The following is an 18714-nucleotide window of genomic DNA, read 5'->3' as shown; positions in this document are numbered from 1 at the left end:
GCAACGCGCTCCCGGACGAAGTGAAGATCAATCTCAATGTGCTTAGTTCGCTGATGCTGAACCAGGTTGGAGGTCATGTAGACTGCACTGATGTTATCGCAGTACACCAGTGTGGCGCGCCAGAGAGGAGCATGGAGCTCCAGAAGAAGCTGACGGAGCCAGGTAGCCTCAGCAACCCCATTGGCCACCACACGATACTCGACTTCAGCGCTGGATCTTGACACCGTGTTCTGGAGCTTGGAGGACCAAGAGATGAGGTTGTCGCCAAGAAACACAGCATAGCCCGAGGTGGACTTATGGGTGTCCGGACAACCAGCTGAAAGTCCTAGTTTGGTTTTGGATAATTGATGAAACCCTAGGACTAACCTTTGATCTAAGTGTGTGAGTTAGACAAGGTGGTCCAATCCAAGTGAAGGAGCATGATGAGGTCCATGGAGATGAAGATGGACATGAAATGATGATGATCAAGCTCTAACTTGAAAAAGAAGAAAGAGAAAAACAAAAACCAAGTGTTGGTCAAGGCAAAGGTATCAAATAGGTTTTTGTTTTAGTGGTCAAGACACTATAGAGAGTGTGATCACATGTAGGATCGATAGCCGTACTATAAAGAGGGAGATCTTTGGCTAAATGGTTATCAAGTGCCACTAGGTGACATGATTCTTGCATATGCATTTAGGGACCTAGTGTGCTAACATTTGACACTTGAAAAATGCTTTCAAAATGCTAACACACGAGCACACAAGTTCTACACACTGTGGTTAGCAACTTGGAAGCAAGGGTGAAGCGGTTGAAGAGATAGAAAAAGAAAAGGAGGAGTTTCTTTGAGACCGAACCCTGACTGCAGGGCGACCGGAATCCTGTCTCAGGTGAGTCTGGTCAGTGATTAAGCTACGGTCACGGATGCGCAGTGATGACCGGACCCAGCATTGGAGTGGAACCAGACCCACGTGTGAGAGTCCAGTTCTGCTGACTATTGGCGGCGTGGATGCGTGGCGCATCGAGGAGAACGGACCCAGGTAGTGAGTCCGGTCATGAGGACCAGACCCGGTCCGAGGCACTTAGGTGCTCTTTGGTCGTCTCTGGACACGACTAGACCCAGTTGACTGGTTTGAACCGGACCCGATGAAAGCTCTAGTTTGGTTTTGGTGAATTGATGAAACCTTAAGTGCTAACCTAGTTATCAAAGTGATCATGAGATAGGTAGAACATTCCAAGTGGTGAAGGCAAATGAAGATCATGACATGATGATGGTGATGATCAAGTGCTTGGACTTGAAAAGAAGAAAGAGAAAAACAAAAGGCTCAAGGCAAAGGTATAAATGGTAGGAGCCCATTTTGTTTTGGTGATCAAGACACTTAGTGAGTGTGATCACATTTAGGATCGATAGCCATACTATTAAGAGGGGTGAAACTCGTATCGAAATGTGGTTTATCAAAGTACCACTAGATGCTCTAACTCATTACATATGCATTTAGGATCTAGTGGAGTGCTAACACCCTTGAAAATGTTTGTGAAAATATGCTAACACACATGTGGTACAAGGTGATACACTTGGTGGTTGGCACATTTGAGCAAGGGTTAGAAACTTCACCGGCGAAGTGTCCGCCCGTAGAGTGCGGACAGTCCGACGGTGCCACAGGCGCCCTATACAAAAAAGACAGGGTCTCACAAAGTGGACTGGACGCTGGCCTCAATTGGACCGACGCGTCCGGTCAGAAGATGCAGTGAAGACACTGGCGTCGGTCTTCGACCGGACGCTGTCTGGCTGCGTCCGGTCCTACTGATGTGGCAGCACACAGAGGTAATAGAGTGTGACCGGACACTGGGTGAGTCAGTCATGAATTTTCGCGAATGGAACCTTACTGGAAATGACCGGATGCTAGGGTCCTATGTCCGGTCACTTTGAGCAGCGTGTCCGGTCACTACTTAAATGTACTGATGACCGTGAGATCGGGTGATCAGCGTTTGAAGCCGATGACACATGGCAAGCATCAGGCGATCGGACGCTGGGGTCCTGCGTCCGGTCGATCTGACCGGTGCGTTCCGGTCACCCCGTGTTCAGTGCAGTGAGGAGCCCAACGGCTCTATTTCATGGGGGCTTCTATTTAAGCCCCATGGCCAGCTCTAGCTCACTCTCTTGGCCATTTGCATTGACATAGCAACCTTGTGAGCTTAACCAAAGCCCTCCCACTCATCTCCATCATAGATTCAACATCTTTGTGAGATTGGGAGAGAATCCAAGTGCATTACTTGAGTGTTTGCATCTAGAGGCACTTGGTGTTCGTGTTTTGCTGTGGGATTCGCTTGTTACTCTTGGTGGTTGCCGCCACCTAGATGGCTTGGAGCAGCGAGGATCGTCAAGCGGAGGTTGGTGATTGTCTCCGGCTCCGATCGTGGTGATTGTGATGGGTTCTTGACATTTCCCCGGTGGAGAGCCAAAAGGTACTCTAGTGAATTGCTCATGGCTTATGTGATCCTCATCTTGTGTTGGTTGTGCAGCACCCTATTGAGGGTTTGGCGTGTGATGCCAATTAGTGCTTGAACCTCCAAGTAAGTGAATCGCCACAATAAGGACTAGCTTGTCGGCAAGCAAGTGAACCTCGGTAAAAAATCATTATGTCATCATTTGATTCCGAGGTGATTGGTCTTCATTGGTATTCATTCTTGTGATTGATTGGTTCACTCCTCGACTCGGTGGTATAACCATCTTGCTCACTCTCTTTACATTACCGCAAACTAGTTATCAAGCTCTTTAGTGTAGCTAGTTATGAGAGCTTGTTAGTTTTGTTAGCATGGCTCTTTAGTTAGCCTTTGAGAGCACACTAACTTAGTATAGTGACATAGCCATTGTGTGGTTAGAAACTATAGAAACTAGAATTGTGGTAGGTGGCTTGGATTTTTAGTAGGCTAGCGCAACACTTGCTTTGCCTCATAATTGTCTAACTAGTTTGCTAAGTGTTGTTGTAGAAATTTTTAATAGGCTATTCACCCCCCCCCCCTCTAGCCATTAGGACCTTTCACCCGACGGCAGTGAGTCCGGTCATCTTTACTCAGTAGCGCACGATGCGTGGCATGTGAGGACCGGACCCTGGTGGGAGTCTAGTTATCTGAACCGGACCGAGTCCGGTCATGTTTTTAGCACTCAGGGACTCTCTAGAGTTGACCAGACCTGGGAAACGCGTAGCGATCAGACCCAGGAGCTAGAGTCTGATCATGGCTTTGACTTTGCGTTGACCGTTTCAACCATTGAGATCTAGTGACCGAGATTCAAAGTGAGGACATGTGGCGGCCATCTGTTGACCAGACTAGGTGACCGAACCCTGACCAGAGTTCGGTCGGTGAGTCCAGTCGGCCCTCCGAGAGCCCAACGGCTCTTTGAGCCAAGGGGGCTCTATAAATAGAACTTAGTCGCCTTGGGCTCGCACTCTTGGACATTTTCACCTGTGATACATCCTTATGAGCCTAAGAAAACACCTCCCACTCATCTCCATTATTGATTCATCATCATAGTGAGATTGGGAGTGATTCCAAGTGCATTTGCTTGAGTGATTGCATCTAGTGGCACTTGGGGATCGTTGTGGCTGCGGATTTCTTGTTTCTCTTAGTGGTTGCTGCCACCTAGATGGCTTGGAGCAGTAGAGGAGCATCGGCATGAGTTGGTGATTGTTCGTGGCCGTCTCCCGGTGATTGTGAGTGGTCTTGTGCCTTCCCCGGCGGAGCACCAAAGGTAACTCTAGTGGATTGCTCATGTCATTGAGTTACCTCACTTGTGGGTAGGTTCTTGCGGTGTCCATTGTTGGACTAGGTTTGTGAAACACCTACTAGCCATCGAACCACCAAGTGTTGATCGACACAACGGGGACTAGCGTGCCGACAAGCATGTGAACCTCAGGAGAAAAAAACTTGTGTCATCTTGTGATTGGATTTCTCCTGGTGATTGATTGGCTTTCATATTGTGATTGTTCATTCCTTGACATGGCGGTATAATCACCCTACTCACTTCTTTACATTCTTTGCAAACTAGTTGTGTAGCAAGCTCTTTAGTGTAGCTAGTTTTGAGAGCTTGCTTGCTAGTTTAGTTTCACCTAGTGGAGCTCTTTAGTGTAGCCTTGTTGAGAGCTCATAGTAAGTAGTGACTTAGCCTCTTGTGTGCCTAGTGATCATAGCAACTAGAATTGTTGGGTAGGTGGCTTGCAACCCTTGTAGAGCTAGAGCAAAATTTCATTTCGCTATTTAGCATACTAACAACTTTCTCTAGTGATCTTGTAGAGTTTTTAATAGGTTATTCTCCTCCCTCTAGCCATATTAGGACCTTTCACCAGTCTAATTAGCGTCAGTTTAGACAACAAGATCAGTCGAAGTAGATGGTCACAACAGGAGACCAAGGTGGAGAGTGCCTTGAACATAGCGAAGGATCTACTTGAGAGCTGCAAGGTGAGGCTCACGGGAGTCGTGCATATGGAGGCAGACTTGCTGCACAGCATAAGCAATATCTGGCCTGGTGAACATCAAGTACTATAAGGCTCCAGTGAGACTAGGAAAATTTGAGGCGTTAGACATAGGGGCGCCATCGGCTGCAGCAACCTTCGGGTTGTTGTCGACCGGAGTGGAGCACGGCTTACACTCTGCCATCCCTATGTAATCAAGAATATCAAGCATGTACTATCGCTGAGAAAGGAGGAGTCCATCACCACATCGCTGAACATGCATACCAAGGAAGTGATGCAATTAACCAAGGTCTTTCATGGTGAACTCCTGCTGAAGAGCTAAGATGATCCACCAAAGGAGATCGGGTGAGGAAGCTATGAGGACAATATCATCAACATAGAGCAATAGGTAGGCAGTATCTATTTGGTGTTGGTAAATGAAGAGCGAGGTGTCCGACTTGGCTTCAACAAACCCAAGGGATAGCAAGTATGTATCCATCCGACTGTACCAGGCACGAGGGGCCTACTTGAGGCTATATAGGGACTTGTTCAAGCGACAGACAAAGTACAGATGACTAGAATCCTTGAACCCAGACGGCTACTGACAATACACTATCTCTGTAAGGTTGCCATGTAGAAAGGCGTTCTTCACATCAAGCTGATGAACAGGCTAGCGGCGAGAGAGAGCCAGGGAGAGCATTGTGCAAATAGTAGCAGGCTTCACCATGGGACTGAAGGTCTCATCAAAGTCTACACCTGGCCGCTGGGTGAAACCACGAAGAACCCAGCGCGCCTTGTACCTTTTTAGAGAGCCATCGACTGAAACTTGTGCTTGAAGATCCACTTGTCAGTGACGATGTTGGCCTAAGGGGGGGTGAGGAACAAGATCCCAAGTGTGATTCTACAGAAGGGCACTGTGTTCCTCTTCCATAGCCGCTCGCCAATTAGGGCCGGCTAGAGAGCTACGGAAGGTCTTTGGCACCTATGACAGGGGTACAACGTGGTACACAGCAGGCATCCAAAACCCACTCTTCGAACATGTGGCCATGGTGTGCTGATTGGTCACTAGAGGGACTACAACAGCACCCTTGGGCAGCGGAGGAGCGGGAACTGGTGGAGGCGGCACAGCCGGTGCAGGAGGCTATGGCCGGCGCGTGTAGTGCTAGGCGAAGAGATGCTCCGACCAGAGAGGTGAGAACCTAGGTGGGGGCCATGGGGAGGTGACACCAGTGATGGGAAACCTGCAGGAAACATCAATGCCACTCGAAGTGTAGGCAGGACGTACAACCGGCAAGTAGAGGCACCCCAGCACTAGCCACGGTGGGTGTAGGCGGGTTGAGCGCAGGAGAACCATCGGTGGCCGCGCGTGGCATGGGTGGAGGGCTTGCTAGGATCCTTGGTGAGTGCAGTGCAAGAGGGATGTAGAGCGTGGGCGCGGGCACCAGGGGAACAGCAGGCGCTGCTGGTGGCGTGGGTGCCCCAAGCACAGTCGCTGAATGACTGGTAGGGGCACTACTTGTGGCCGTAGTAGGGGGCACCATAGGCATAGCCGCTGAGGGGCCGGCAAGAGCACTGCTGGAGGCAGCAGTAGGGGTTGCCATAGGCACAGCCACTGAGGGCCGGTAGGGGCACTTGTAGCTCTATGAGAGGTACCTATAGACAAAAACTTGTGCAGCGGTCCAATAGGATCGGGCACAACATCAGTAGCATTAAGAAACTCGAAGCCCATGGGAATACGAGGATGAAAGGGACCGTGACACCTAAGAGGGGGGTGAATTAGGCAACTTAAAACTCTAACTCTAAACTATGGCCTCTTTTTCTAACCTTAGCAAAACCTATGCAAAAAGATAAACTATTTAAATGTGCAACTACGGTTTTGCTAGTGTGATGCTATCTCTACCGCACAAGGAGTTATGCAAACAATGTAAATGCGGAAGCTAAAGAGTAAGGTAGAGATATGCAAACTACTATCGATGACTCCGGTATTTTTACTGAGGTACCGATAAGCGCGCAAGTTTCCCCCTAGTCCTCGTTGGAGCCCCTCACAAGGGCCAAGCTCCCGATCGGGTAACTCCGTGGATAGTCCCGGGCCTTCTCCGTGCGCAAGTGGGTCTCTGGTGTGCCTTCCGACAAGCCTCTCCCGGACAGCTGCCCGCTGTCTTCACTATCAAGCTTCCGGTGAACCGCTGCGGGCCTTGTTCCCTTCGGTACACGGTGGCGGCCACCCCACAAACATAGTTGGTGTGATCTCGCAAGACTACAAGCCCCTCCTATATACAACAATGGTGCATAAGCACTGAGTGGTAAGAGGTATACAAACCTCACTAAACACTAGGCCTAAACCTAGAGCAAGCGCATAAGCGGTGGTCTAATCAACCTAAGCACTTCGCAAAGCACCTACGCTAATCACCTAATGAATCACTAACCACTATGCAAGTGCACATCACTAAAATGGTGTATCAATACCCTTGGTATATTTCCTTAGCTCCACTATACTCAAATGGCCGGTTGAGGGGTCTATTTATAAGCCCCACCGAGAAAGTAACCGTTGGGGGTGAATCCCAGCTTTCTGCTACTTACCGAACGTTGATCACGTCCTAACTGGACGCGTTGGGTCGTCCCGACCGTTGGAGCGCGTGCGTTGATCGGACTCGGCTTAGAGTCCAGTCATCATCGACCGGACACGTCTAGTCGCACTGGCGCCGCTCTGGAACCTCTCTAGACTCGATTTGGCACTGCACTTCATGTGTCCGGTCGTCCAGTCTGTTGTGTCCGGTCATGCTAAAAACACTGCCGTGATGATGAATAGTGTCACCGATGTGTCCGGTCACTGTTGCTCAGCGTCCGGTCATAGCTGCTGACGCCTGGTGTTGCTGAGCAACTGATCGGACACGTCCGGTCCTCATTAGGGCCACGTCCGGTCACCTCTGCCGAGCTCATTTCTTCGTGATCTTGCGTCCGGCTTGGTTCCCATCTTCATGCTTGGACTTTGCTTGATATCTTGGGTCTTCTCTTGTTCTTCTAGGGTCTTCCTTATGGTGTTGATCATCGGATCATCATGTCGCCTTCGTCTAAGTCACGTCTTGCACCCATTGAACTACAAAACAATCACTTGCAAATTCATTAGTCCAATTTGGTTGTGTTGGTCATCAAACACTAAAATCCAAAGTAAATGGGCTTAGGGTCCATTTTCCTTACAATCTCCCCCTTTTTGGTGATTGATGACAACACGACCAAAACAAGCAAATAATCAAAATTTTGGAATTTAAAAACTATTTACTTGCTAGGATGCAATGCAAAGGGTAAGGTTGTAAGATGCTAAAAGATACCACATGTAAACATCTTTGGAAACTTATCTTGCCCTTGCAAATGTCCCCATGTGGCATTATGGATTTAAGCATCCCCCTAACTCCATAATCCACTATCCTCCCTTTCTCGGACCATTACCACTTGTAAATTATTATGATCGGGCTTGCTTTTGGTCCTACAAATTCTCCCCCTTTGGAATCAAACACCGAAAAGGAAGACATTAGTAGCACATGGGAGGGTCAAACTTTGTGATCCTTTGTATGTGAAGTGGAATAGGTCACAAAATTTGACTCTCACATTACATAAACTAAGCTCCCTCTAAATATATGCATACATATGATGGAGAATGTAGTTTATGCATAATTGGCAAATTAATGCTCAAGGGAGTTTAATCTATATAATGCATGGAGAAAGCATATAAATACCAAAGTGAAATCAACATGATGATATCGGTTTAGAAATACCACATGTGGAAACCAATTTGATTTATACCACTTGCAATAGGTGGTGGATATTTGAAGTATGATGCTTAACTCCGGGGACTCCATTTTCCTTGCAATGAGACTACTACACACATGGTAAGCTTGAAAAGGTGTTAGTCTCAAAGCATCCAACTTGTAGAGTAACCTCCCCCTAAATTTGTGCACACAAGTATGGAATACTTGTAGGAGATATGCACATTGATTTTAGAATAAAAAATACCACTTGAAAGATGACATCACATGAATGTGAGAATTATTTTTGAAGGTGATATTCGGGAGAAATTATCTATAATTTGGACTTTGGCACATATTAGATGAACAATTGTAAAATAAGCTATGTGCCATGCTCCTAAACAATTTAAACCATGTAGGTTTGCTCTATGGTTAAGAGTGGAACCAAGCAAGCCTACCATAAGATATACCTAGTGTATGCAAGACAAAAGTTTAAACATGCAAATGCAAACCTAGGCATGAAAAAGGAACTAGATGCTAATTGAAATTACAAGAAATTAAATCTAGTTACCTAACATGGGAAGGGGAATTTGGGTCCATAGTATTCACTAACCCACTTGGCAATTACCTTTGTCCATAATGATGCACCCCATGAAATGCACCCATACTTTGCCAAGTCTCCAAATTCCCTGAAGTCCAAACAGACTCCTCGCTTCCCTTTCGGGATCCAAACCTTCTTGGCGCTCTTCATGTTGGAAATGATCTCCTTTAGCACCCAAATGTGTTTGGTCCCATTGTTGGCGTGCTTGTTCACCTTGATGGCCACCACCTTGTCATTTTTCTTCTTCTTTAACAAGTATGGTGTGGAGGCCTTTTTGTCCACCTTGTTGGTGTAGGTGTTTGAGAGCTTGCTTGTTTGCTTTTTATTTTTCGCTTTCTTCTTTTCTCCTCCCCCATTCTTCACCTTGCACTCATAGGACTTGTGGCCTTCCTTGGGGCATACGTAACAAACCACGGTTTGTCCTTCAACAAGATTCTTCACTCCCTTAATGGTGTTATCTTGATGAAGTTGGGCTTGCTCGGTCTTGCCTTTCACTTGAGTCAAGTCCTTGGTGAGGCGAGCCACTTCTTGCTTGAGTTGCTCATTCTCCATTGCAACCTCTTGTGTGCATGTATCTACAACAACTTTCTCAACACAAGCTTGGTTGCACAAGGGTGAGTCTAAACATAAATCATTGCAAGAAGTAGATGCATCCTTTTTAGGCATGTCAAAAATTGAACCTTTCTTTTCAGGTGCCTCAGTGGGGTTTGTACCAACGGCTTTAAGATTAACAATAGTTAGCTCATCACAATGTTTGCACATGATTTCCATTTTGGTGAGCAAACTTTTATAATCATATTGTGAGCTAGCTAACTTTTCCTTTAATTTTTCATTTTTCTTTACAAGTTGCTCATCATTGATTGTGCAATTATTTGTGTTTGCACTAGTCTCAAGTTGCTCAATTTTAGTAGATAGCTCCATATTAAGATTGGCAAAAGTTTCATATTGTTCAAACAAAGTAGCATAAGCTTGTTGTGAGCTATCTAGTTTTTCTTTTAATTTTTCAAGCTTCTTTTGTTGACTAGTGCAAACTTTAGCAAAGTTACGATTTTGTTGCACAATTTCATCATAAGAAGGTAGCTCATCATCACTATCATTATCATTTTCACCATCACTAGGGATAGGCTTTTTGTTACCTCATGCCATAAGGCACACACGTGAGGTGCTTGATGATGAGTGCTTGTGCCCGCGCCTCTTGTGGTGGTCTTCTTCTTCACTTGAAGAATCGTCCCATGACCTTATTGATGTGAGGGCTTTGTCCTTGCACGCCTTCTTCTTTGTCTTGGGTGTGGGCTTGTTTGGACAAACATCCACAAAGTGCCCCAACTCACCGCATCCATAGCATCCTTTCTTTCTTTGCTCATTTCTTTGATTGGTGAAGATAAAATCTTGAATTTGGATGGGCACACCCTTGACATTGAGCATTTGGATCATCTTCTCCACCTTGTTGATAAGTTTGATAGATTCTTCATCAAGGTCGGAGCTGGAGGAGGAAGATTGATCATCATCACTTGAATCTTCATCATCCTCATCTTCTTCTTCATCTTCACTTGAGGAGCTTGAGCTTGATCTTGTCTCAACTTGCTTGCCCTTCAACTTCTTTTTCTCACTATATGTTAGAGCTTTGCCTTTACTTGATGAAGAGGCTTCTTCTTGACCCATCTTGCGTGACATTTCAAATGTCACTATCTCGCCAATGACTATGGTCGGGGTCATAGTGCTCAAGTCCTCCATGTTGTGAAGGATGGTGATGATGCTTGCATATTTCTTTTATGGTAGCACAGAGATGATCTTTCTCATGATGTCCACATCATCTAGCTTCGTTAATCCTAATGAATGGAGCTTATTCATAATTAGATTCAAACGTGACATTAGTTGTGCCGTCATGGAGCTCTTGGACTTTCAACCAAATTTCATGTGCCGTATTAAAAGTGAACACTTGGTTAAACACATCCATACTAAAAGATTCAAACCAGCAATTTTTAGCTCTAGCATTAAAATGAATTTCTTTTTCTTCACTCTTTGTGGGTTTATCGGGATTCTTAATGGGTTTCATCCCATCACGAGTGACTCTCCAAACACACAAATCTACCACCTCAAGGTGACAAGCCATTCTAGCTTTATAGTAGGGGAAGTTAGTGCCGTCAAAGTGCGGAGGCCTAGAGGTATCCATCCCAACCACTCTAAATAGCATCAGCTCAACGGCGGTGAAGCCAAAGGTCCAAATTGAGCCAACCGGCTCTGATACCAATTGAAAGGGACTGTGACGCCTAAGAGAGGAGGGTGAATTAGGCAACTTAAAACTCTAACTCTAAACTATGGCCTATTTTTATAACCTTAGCAAAACCTATGCAAAAAGATAAACTATCTAAATGTGCAACTACGGTTTTCCTAGTGTGTTGCTATCTCTACCGCAAAAGGAGTTATGCAAACAATGTAAATGTGGAAGCTAAAGAGTAAGGTAGAGATATGCAAACTCCCGTCGATGACTCTGATATTTTTACCGAGGTATCGAGAAGCGCGCAAGCTTCCCCCTAGTCCTCGTTGGAGCCCCTCGCAAGGAATCCCTCGCAAGGGCTAAGCTCCCGGTTAGGTAACTCTGTGGATAGGCCCGGGCCTTCTCCACACACAAGTGGATCTCTGGTGTGCCTTCCGACAAGCCTCTCTCGGACCGTTCCCTGCCGTCTTCACTATCAAGCTTCCGGCCGAACCACCGCGGGCCTTGTTCCCTTCGGTACACGGTGGCGGCCACACCACAAACGCGGTTATTGTGATCTCGCAAGACTACAAGCCCCTACGATGTACAACAATGGTGCGTGCAAGCACCGAGTGGTAATAGGTATGCAAACCTCACTAAACACTTGGCCTAAACCTAGCGCAAGCGCATAAGCAGTGGTCTAATCAACCTAAGCACTTCGCAAAGCACCTACGCTAATCACCTAATGAATCACTAAGCACTATGCAAGTGGAGATCACTAAAATGGTGTATTAGCACCCTTGGAATGTTTCCTTAGCTCTACTATACTCAAATGGCTAGTTGGGGGTCTATTTATAAGCCCCACCGAGAAAGTAGCCGTTGGGGGCGAATCCCAGCTTTCTTCTACTGACCGGACACGTCTGGTTGTCCTGACTGTTGGAGCTCGCGCCTTGATCGGACTCATCTCAGAGTCTGGTCATCATCGACCGGACACATCCGATCACGCTGGCACTGCTCTAGAACCTCTCTGGACTCGATTGGACGCTGCAATTCGTGCGTTTGGTCGTCCAGTCTGCTGCGTCTGGTCACGCTGAAAACACTGCTGTGACGATGAATAGTGGCACCTATGTGTCCGGTCACTGCTTCGCTAAGCGTTTGGTCACTGTTGCTCAGCGTCCGGTCATAGCTGTCGATGCCTGGTGTTGCCGAGCAACTGATCAGACACGTCCGGTCCTTATTAGGGCTGCGTCCGGTCACCTCTACCGATCTCGTTTCTTTGCGATCTTGTGTCCGGCTTGGTTCCCATTTTTATGCTTGGACTTTGCTTGATATCTTGGGTCTTCTCTTGTGCTTCTAGGGTCTTGCTTATGCTGTTGATCATGGGATCATCATGTCACCTTCGTCCAAGTCACGTCTTGCACCCTATTGAACTACAAAATAATCACTTGCAAATTCATTAGTCCAATTTGATTGTGTTGGTCATCAAACACCAAAATCCAAAGTAAATGGGCCAAGGGTCCATTTTCCTTATAGAGGACCATCACGCTCGGCAAAAGGAAAGACATTTTCATCGAAGATGACATGCCTAGAGATGATGACTCTGTTGGAAGAGAGATCAAGACAGCGGTATCCTTTATGATGAGCGGAGTAGCCAAGGAAGACGCATAGGGCGGACCTAGGAGTGAGTTTATGTGGAGTCGTGGCAGACAAGTTTGGGTAACATTTGGAAGCAAAGACTCACAAGTGATCATATGCTGGAGGCTTACCAAAGAGGGCAAGGTGACGCGTTGAAAGTTGGAGAGTCTTGGTGGGCAAGATGTTAATCAAGGAGGTCGTCGTGGAGAGGGCCTTGACCCCTAGTAATAGGGAGGCATCGACGCCTGAAAGAGCAGGGAATGAAAGGCATTGTTTATGTTACGAATAATGCATTCAGCTTTACCCTTTTGAGGCGAGGTGCAGGGGCAAGGCATGCAAAGGTGGATGCCTTGGGTGAGAAAGAAGTTACGGGTGCTAGAATTGTCTAACTCTTTCCCGTTATCACACTGGACAGCCTTGACTGAGGCACCAAATTGAGTGGAGGCGTAGGCAATGAAGTGAGCAAGCATACTGAAAGTGTCAGATTTAAGACACAGAGGAAAAGTCCAAGATGATGACGACATCCCTTCCATTGATACAACCACACCTGCTGCACAACAAGGTTTGATGACAAGAGCTCGAGCATGGCAACTTAATTATCAGGTAAAGTCATTCCTCGCAGTTCATACAAACTCGCCTCAGAATTAGATGCTACTAAATCATGGTGATGATTGTCTTATTCTTAGGAATGTTGGTCAAGACCCCATTGCCTCATGTTTAGACCCCATGATGAGGATGGAGCAGCCGAACAAGTGGGAATCATCATTAATGGGGCGCTCCGCTCATCTCGAGACAACAGGAAACACTCCATCAAAAATACCATAACTCCTTCATAAAAGATCCAATGAAGCTGGTTTTTGACTTGTTGGAAAGAGCTCATCGTCCTCTTTCAGATGGGTCCAACCCCACTATCATAATCTACCAAAGCTGTGCGTAGCAAGCAAAAGGATGCACAGACCTACAGCTTGGGCCTGGGCCTTGTACTGACTAGAGCCCATTGAGGAATGGCCTGATTAGGGTTTCCCACTCCCCCTTGTGCTCTCCTCCTTATAAATAGAACCAGCAGCCATCAGAATGAGGGTAGATTTTGTTTAGATGTAAGATAGCTGATGCTGCTTCTTTGTAAACGCGTGTGTCAGCTAGACCACCCGATTTGCTTATTTCAAGACCCCAACTTGTGATTCAGATTCAGCCTTTGGCTTAAATCCGTGAGTTATTTGCTTGTTCTTGCTTGTTCTCAGTTGCTTGCAGGTTCATGGTGTTCTTAGCACGGCAAGAACATCACAATCGGAGCCGATGTACCTATTGCTAAGGCACAGCAACCTTGTGGTCGTTGTAGTCGGACAGCCAACGTCGAATCCACCCCAAATCGAGTTTATCCACACTCACCAAAAGATCAGGAACAACCCCTTGTCCCATCATGTGGTATCAGAGCAAGGTTCTTTGGTGAGTGATTTATCGTTCATTACTTTACCTATAGTCCATAAATATAAAAATAGGATAGAACTAAAATTCCAAACACAAGTTGAGCCTTGCTGATCTGCTTAGTTCTTTGCTTGTTGAGTTTGTGGTTTACATCGTGGTGTCAAGTGCTGGTTCTTAGGTTCTAATCCTTTATATTTTCAAGTTCTTGTCACGTTTCAGTCACCACACAATCCGTTGTTGCCTTTCCCCCCACTTTAGGCGCTGCAATCTCCACCAATACCACCACCACCACCACCAAAAGCACCGTTGCTCTCTCCACCTTTTCGCTAAAACCCTCACCACCATCACCTTCAGCCGTGCCTACACAAACACTACCTTATGCACCTGTCCTTTTGGTGCAAATCTGAGTACACTCAGTTTTGAAAATAAGAGTTTAAATTGCATATTTGTACTACTTGTTGCAATCCTTATCCCTAGTAAAATAAAGTCTATGCTACTTGTTGCATTCTTGTTATAATCATATTGCAAAAGTTCAGTTTGTGCTACTTGTCAAAAAGAAAAGAAAAGAAAAAGAAAACACAATAGAAAATAGAAAAGAAAAAGAAAGGAAAAGGAGGAAAGAAAGAAACAAAAAAAGAAGGGTTAAGTTGATGCTATTTACTCTCATCATTTCCATTGTTTGCTACTGTCCGGTGACAACATTTGTGTCTAGACTCGCGTCTCTAGCACGAGTTAGCCTAGGACCAGCACGGTACTATCTTTGAACACTTATTCAACTTGCATTGACTAATGTGGTTCCAGCTGTACCTTGATTTTTTAAGCCACCTACAGCTCCACAAATTATCTACAATGTCATACGGTTCTACTTGCTACTACTTGTGTTGTTCTTGTTGTCGCCAACACCATCTGCATAGTAAGGTAAGGACATGTAAGAACTCGGTTGCACATGCTGAGAGAATGAAAATTGTTGTCACCTAATTCAGTTAGTTGGTAGGACATATTTTCTTATGATTCCCTTGCTGCATACTAACCATGGCAGGAGAAGGTGAAAGGACCCCTCTACAATCACCTCGATCGAAAGCCTTGCTACAACACTTTGAACGCAAAGTGAGGCTCCATGCTAAACACTTTGATGAGGACGTTTGTGTCACAAATGAGCGCATTGGTCAATTGGAGACAGCTTAGATTGAGACCAACACCAAGTTGGCTTCCTTGGAAGGCACTCTTGGTTCTGTTAATACATCTCTTGTAGGTGTCTTGGAGCGATTGGAGAGGATGGAACAAAATCAGTGTGATGGTTTCGAATGACGCAAAAACAACAACAACACCATGGGCAGTGCTGCTGGTCAAGATGAAGAAGAATATGCAGCGAACACTAAGCTTGATGAGGAGGTGAATGGTCATCGACGCATCAAATAACATCGCCGCTGCCATGAGATAGGTCCTCACCCACCACGACAAGAGGTACGTGTCGATGACTCATTTGGCAAGATTAAATTCACCATACCTGCTTTTGATGGCAGGTATAATCCTGGTATGTACCTTAGTTGGGAATTAGTTGTTGATCAGAAATTTACTTGCCATGATTTCCCTAAGGACAAACATGTTAGGGCTGCAACTAGTGAGTTTACTGACTTTGCCTCTGTTTGGTGGTCTGAATACCATCGTAAGAACCAAATAACACACCAACTTGGGATGCTTTGAAACAAGTCATGTGGGCCAGATTTGTTCCTTCTTATTATGTCTATGATCTTTTACATAAGTTGCAACAATTGAGGCAAGGATCCAAATCTATAGAAGAGTACTATCAAGAGCTATAAATGGGTATGCTTCGTTGCGGGCTAGAGGAAAATGAGGATGGTGCCATAGCTAGATTTATGGGTGGGCTAAACTGGGAGATTCAGGACATTCTAGCTTACAAGGAATATAATTTTGTCAATCGTTTATTTCACCTTGCTTGTAAAGTTGAACGAGAAGTGCAGGGATGACGAGCTAGCATGAGGGCTAACATTCCTGCAGGCCGTGCTAGCCCGTGGACACCCTCCAATGCTGCTGCACCGTCAACACGTGCACCCCCCACAATCTTCCTCGGCCATCAAGCCACGCTCCTCTACAACAAATTTTGTACCATGCCCAAGTGAACCAACTAGAGGAGCAATGGCTACATCTACCAAGAGTTCATCCTCGGTGGTATCCACAGGGAGAACAAGGGATATTCAGTGCCTATGCTGCAAAGGATATGGCCACGTACACAAGGACTGCCCAAACACACGTGTGATGGTTGTGCAAGCTGATGGTGGGTACTCCTCTGCTAGTGATTTTGATGAAGAAACATATGCTTTGCTTGCTGCTAACAATGTAGCAGAAGGAGATGATTTCCAACAAGACGAAGACCACATTGGGGCTGAAGCTGCTAAGCACTATGAGAGCCTCATGGTGCAGCGGGTGCTAAGTGCCCAAATGGAGAGGGTTGAACAAAATCAGCGCCACACTTTGTTTCAAACCAAGTGTGTGATCAAGGAACGCTCTTGCCGTATGATCATAGATGGAGGAAGCTGCAACAACTTGGCAAGTGCTGAAATGGTGAAGCTTTCGTTGAGCACAAAACCACACCCGTGGCCTTACTACATTCAGTGGCTTAACAACAGTGGCAAGGTGAAGGTAACATGATTGGTAAGGGTAGAGTTTGCCATTGGTTCTTATCATGATTCCATTGACTGCGATGTTGTGCCTATGCAAGCATGCTCTATGTTGTTAGGTAGACCATGGCAGTTTGATAAAGATTCCGTGCACTTTGGTAAAACAAATCAATACTCTTTTGTGCATAATGACAAGAAGATTGTGTTGCACCCCATGTCCCATGAGGCTATTCTAAGAGATGAACTTGCTAGAGCTAGCAAACTTAAGAATCAAGCTGTTGCTAGAGAAAATCAGATTGTTGCTAATGAACTTGAGAAACATAAGAAGTCTAGCAAATCTGTTCATCATAATAAAAATGAGATCAAGCTGAAAGGCTCTTGTTACTTTGCCACCAAATCTGATTTGGATGAGATTGATGCTAGTACTACTGTTTGCTATGCTTTGGTTTGCAAAGAAACTTTATTTTCACTCGAAGATACATCTATTTCTTTGCCTTCTGCTGTCACTAATCTTTTGTAGGAGTATGCCGATGTTTTTCCAAAGGAGGTACCACTAGGGCTGCCACCAATTCGAGGGATAGAACACCAGATTGACCTCATCCTCGGGGCTTCCTTGCCTAATTGTGCGCCATATAGGACCAACCCGGATGAGACAAAAGAGATTCAGTGACAAGTACAAGAATTTCTCAACAAAGGTTATGTGTGTGAGTCTCTTAGCCCTTGTGTCATTCCTGGGCTTTTAGTTCCTAAGAAGGATGGATCATGGCGCATGTGTGTTGATTGTAGAGCGATAAACAACATCACAATCAGATATCGTCATCCTATTCCAAGGTTAGATGATATGCTTGATGAATTGAGTGGCTCAATTGTGTTCTCTAAAATTGATTTGCGTAGTGGTTACCACCAGATTCGTATGAAGCTAGGAGATGAATGGAAAATAGCATTCAAAACTAAGTTTGGTTTATATGAATGGCTAGTCATGCCCTTTGGATTGACTAATGCACCCATCACTTTCATGAGATTAATGAATGATATTTTACGTGATTTTATTGGTAGACTCATGGTGGTATACTTTGATGACATCTTGATATATAGTAGATCATTAGAGGAACATCTTGATCATTTGCATGCCATTTTCAATGCTCTACGGGATGCACACTTGTTTGGCAACCTTGAGAAGTGCACCTTTGCACAGATCGAGTCTCTTTTCTTGGATATGTTGTGACACCGCAGGGAATCAAAGTTGATCAAGCCAAGGTTGAGGCCATACACAGTTGGCCTGTTCCCTGCACGGTCACACGAGTGCAGAGTTTTCTAGGACTTGCTGGTTTCTACCATCGATTTGTGAAGGACTTCAACACCATTGCAGCCCCGCTGCATGAACTCACCAAGAAGGGTGCAACCTTCACTTGGGCTACAGCCCAACATGATGCTTTCAACACGCTCAAAGATAAGTTAACTCATGCACCCTTGCTCCAACTTCCTGATTTCAATAAAACCTTTGAGCTTGAATGCGATGCTAGTGGAATTGGTTTGGGTGGTGTGCTGCTACAAGATGGCAAACCTGTAGCATATTTTAGCGAAAAATTGAGTGGGCCTAGTCTGAACTATTCTACTTATGATAAGGAATTGCTTGCTTTAGTTAGAACCTTGGAAACATGGCAGCATTATTTATGGCCCAAAGAATTTGTTATACATTCTGATCATGAGTCATTGAAACACATTTGAAGCCAAGCAAAACTGAACCATAGGCATGCTAAATGGGTTGAGTTCATTGAATCTTTCCCTTATGTCATCAAACACAAGAAGGGTAAAGAAAACATCATTGCTGATGCTTTGTCTAGGCATTATACCATGCTGTCCAAACTTCATTTCAAAATATTTGGATTAGAAACAATTAAAGCACAATATTCTCATGATGATGATTTCAAGGATGTGTTGTTGAATTGCAAAGAGGGACAAACTTGGAACAAATTTGTCCTTGCTGATGGGTTTGTATTTCGAGCTAACAAGCTATGCATTCCAGCTTGCTCCGTGCGTTTGTTAT

The sequence above is a fragment of the Miscanthus floridulus genome, chromosome 10 (genome assembly GCF_019320115.1).
Source record: "Miscanthus floridulus cultivar M001 chromosome 10, ASM1932011v1, whole genome shotgun sequence".
NCBI classification, from domain to species: Eukaryota; Viridiplantae; Streptophyta; class Magnoliopsida; order Poales; family Poaceae; genus Miscanthus; species Miscanthus floridulus.
The sequence above is the reverse complement of the archived record's forward strand: the minus strand, read 5'-3'. Positions refer to the sequence as shown.